Genomic DNA, 4,024 nt, shown 5'->3' on the forward strand with positions numbered 1-4,024 from the left:
GCCAACAGAAAAGATGGAGAGGGACTTTTTACCAGGGCATGCAGTGACAGGACAAGGGGGAATGGCTTCATACTGAAAAATAGTAGGTTTAGACTAGATTTCAGGAAGAAATTCTTTACCCAGAGGATGGTGAGACCCTTGCACAGGGTGCTCCATACCTGGAAGTGTTCCAGGCCAGGTTGGATGGAGCTCTGAGCAACCTGGGATAGTGGAAGATCCTATGGCCGGAATGGATGATCATTAAGATCCATTTCAACCCAAACAATTCAATGATTATATGATTCTATGAATAGCACTAAGCAGGATAGGATTTCATTTTAAAGCCGTATACAGTATTTAAAACAACAAAAACTCAGATTTGTTAAGACACGTCAGAATTCAGAAGAAACTTCTGTAGCCTTTTGTATTCAAAAAGGCATTTGTGAAGCATTTGACATTTTGGTGTGTCAAAAAGGTTAAATGAATACCTGATAATCATGTAGCTGAACACTGGCATCCATTTGATAAAAATATAAAGGCATTTGGAAGCTATAGCAGATCAAAGAGCACCAAAAACCATTTCATTTATATGTTGAAAAGCCAGTGTGATGTCACACTTTTCAAAGGCCTTGCAAACAACGCCTCAGAAGGAAAAAAATTGTTGCAAAGGCTTATTAGCAGCTTTAGTAGACACTGACGGTAAATCCAGCTTGGAAAGAAAATGAGAATAATAAATAAAATAGAATTTTGTTGGCACTGCCCAAGAAAGTCAGTAACTCATCAGAAAGAAAATTATTTTTCCAAAAATATCAGAGTTGCGTGTGGTTTCAGCTGAGTCTACTGTCTGCCCCTAAACAACACATTTTACTGGAAGAGCACATGTCTTAAAAAAAAAAATAAGTCTCAAAAATCTCTCCCAGGTGCTTTGGAGGCTCCTGAGAAAGAGTGGAATGCTGATGGCTCGAACAATTAGAGAGTAGCTGATGAAGTACAGAGCAACCACCCAGGTGCAGAGGACACAGCCCCACCTCAGGCTACAGCTGGGCGTTGAGCAAGGCAGGGGAAGAGGCTGATAAGAGGCTGATCCCTCAAGGCAGGCAATGCTTTTTATCATGCCAAATTCCTTACACAAATGGCTCAGCTGTGAAAACTTCCCCTGGGAAAGTGCTGGGAGTAGCCTGGAGGTTCCCTCCCTTCTGATGGGCCCCCATTGACTCAAACTCTGCTGGCTTGGGAGGCAGCTGTGGCACCTTGGGAGTGTCATGGACCATCAAAGACTCACAGATCATTCCCTGATCGGCAGCATTACACCATCCAGTTGGCACTCCCCACATTCCTGAGCATTCCTGAGTGTTTATAACGCATGGAAATTCAGAGTTCCCTTGGTTAATCCACCCCTGACAGATCCAGACAGTGACCATCACTTTTACCAACAGGCACTGAAACTGCAACAACCAAATCTCCTTGTGAGGTCCATGGGCAGTGAGATCCTCCTATTCCTTATACATTTAAGAGATATTTTTATGCTTTTATATTGCCATATTACTGTAGATAATAATAATAACCAAAATGGCTACATAACTGATTTTCATTGCAATCAAATTGTTCTAAAATAAACCCTACATATATATAGTTACAAGCACCAATCATTCAGTGTTTTTTCACTCTATTCCACCTCAAGGGACCTATTAACAAGAACCTAATTTGCCCTTGCCTTCAGGGGTGGGTCACAACAGCTCTCAAGGCCAAGCTCTCCGAAACAGAAAGTTTAATGCATTTATCAGCATCCTGGCCCTGGGAGATGGGGAAGGGCTCTGTTTTCATGCTGTTTGTGTTTCACACACAGTGATATAAAAACAGAAATTCCTTTGTAATGGAAAACCTTGAAGAGGAACAAAGGTTTCCCTCGTTTCCCCATCTTCTCTTTTCCACTTTCCATGTCCATCTCTTTGAAAATCACTGTCAAAATGGACCTGTTGATACAAAGGGAGCTGATTTGGGCCCACCACAGTGTGATGCGTGTAGCACAGCCATCCTGCTTCCATCCCACTCTGCACTGCTTATTTCTACCTCACCCAGCCTCAGCTTTACCCCCTCAGAAGTACAGCCCAGACTGACGCAAAAAGAAGACAAAAAAACCCCTAGAGGTTGCAAAATCAAACTTTTAATTAACATCTCAAATTCTAGTGGAGTGCTAGCATCTTAAATTGCTGGTGCTTAACAGCATAAGCAATTTCTGGTGCCTCAGCAAGGTTTGGAAATAAGAACTGGCAGAGGCAAATGGTGCAGATGAATATGCACCTCATTGACATGAAAAAAGGATATTACAGCTGTTCCTTACCTAGAGGGAAGTTTCTCCAAGGCTGAATTAACAAAATGACAGTGCTCTGATTAGATTGCCCTGTTAATTTTGCACTTGGGTCACTTGTGAATCTTGGGATTTTTCATGAAAGATTTGGGCAACAAAATACCTGCCTGGTTTTCAGGATCCCAGATCCAAGAGCCAGCACTGATTCCCTGTTTTCATTGGTTCTTCACTCAGCACAAGGTGGTGGGGGGTTCTTTTGTCTTCTCAGAACTGAAAGCCTTGAAACCCCCCAAACCTCCCTGAAGAAGCAACATAGTCCATCATCCAAAAGCCATGGACAGGAGGCTCTTTCCATTCTAGAGCAAAGCTGGAGCTCTCACAGATGTCATGCTCTTTAACAGAGGTGTTGGGATCAGTGTTTTCCTCAAAGCAAGATGTATCTTGCCCTTTGTGTTGTGTCTGTAACTGCAGGCTTCAAAAGGAGAAGTCTTCACCCCTCTTGTCAAAAGAAGAGAGGGCACAATCTTCATTGGGCTGCTGTGTAAAAGCACAAGAGGACTGGTCTGCTCTGATTTCATGAGGAAAGGGGAGGTCTGGGTTCCTCTCACTGCCTCTGTGCCTGTTAAATGTAAAGTGTGTGAGGAGGAAGCCCTTGGAGGAAGATCACAACCAGATCTGGATCCCAGCTGGACTTTGGTGCAGATTCCAGCAGCAAAGCAGACCCTGGAAGACATTGCTGTAAAATAGTCCCTGATAGATGTGTGTGCTTCTAGGGTGACTTGAACATGGGATTTGAAGCTCAAAATTTTGGTCTTGGAATCTTGCCTTCCATGTTTAGATACTTACTGCAAGAGTCAGCTCCAACTCTTCACCTTCCAATGGTCCCTTCTGAAGTCAGTGAGTGCTGAGAGGGCAGATAAGCTTTTATTCAGATCAACTTCTGAACTGAGTCACCAGGCAGCAGCCAGGAAAGAGGTGAAGTAGGATCCAGTCCACAGCCCTAAGTCAGCTTGGGCTTCACAGGTCTGATGAATTTCCCTGGAGGAAAACCCATCTCCACTGGATTCCGTATTGTCCCAGCTGTGGCTAAAATCCCAGTATTGCAAAGCCTGCAGTAAAATTGCAGTTGCAAGAATAAGTGTGTATTTTCTCCTATAGAGCATGAAAGATTCTGCTGAAGATTTTACAGGTGGTTTTATTTACATCTGTGTCAGGGAGGTCAAAATCTCATCCAAAACATTCTGGTTTTTGTGTTGGCTAGCAAAAACGTTCACAGTAACTAAATCTATCCTATAAATCACCTTGACAGTCCTCATAATTCAACATAATAGGGTTCTTTGCAGAAAGAATTGTCTCTCAGCTGATGCAAGAGGATGGACAAGATAACCTAAGTGAGTTCAATGTCTATGAAAAATTAAATTTTTAACCTTTTTCTTATTCCATTGAATTCCACCCATTCAGGAGCAGTTCCATCCCAATCATTAAGGAGATTTCCCTCCCTTAGCTCTCCCCACCTCTTTGCTAGTCAGTAGGGTGCTGCAATCTCCTTCTCAACATTTTCTGTCTTTATTTCCTTTGCTCTAAGAGTCATTATTCTACATTTATCTGCACTGAACTGGATTTGTCACCTTTTTGCCCAATTACTTAAATGATCTAAGACCTTCTGTGTCTGACTGCATTGTTCTTCATGTTTACCTCTCCTCGCCCACTCCTGTCACCCAGAAGTCTTGCTTTCAA

This window comes from Molothrus aeneus, chromosome 1 (genome assembly GCF_037042795.1).
Source record: "Molothrus aeneus isolate 106 chromosome 1, BPBGC_Maene_1.0, whole genome shotgun sequence".
NCBI classification, from domain to species: domain Eukaryota; kingdom Metazoa; phylum Chordata; class Aves; order Passeriformes; family Icteridae; genus Molothrus; species Molothrus aeneus.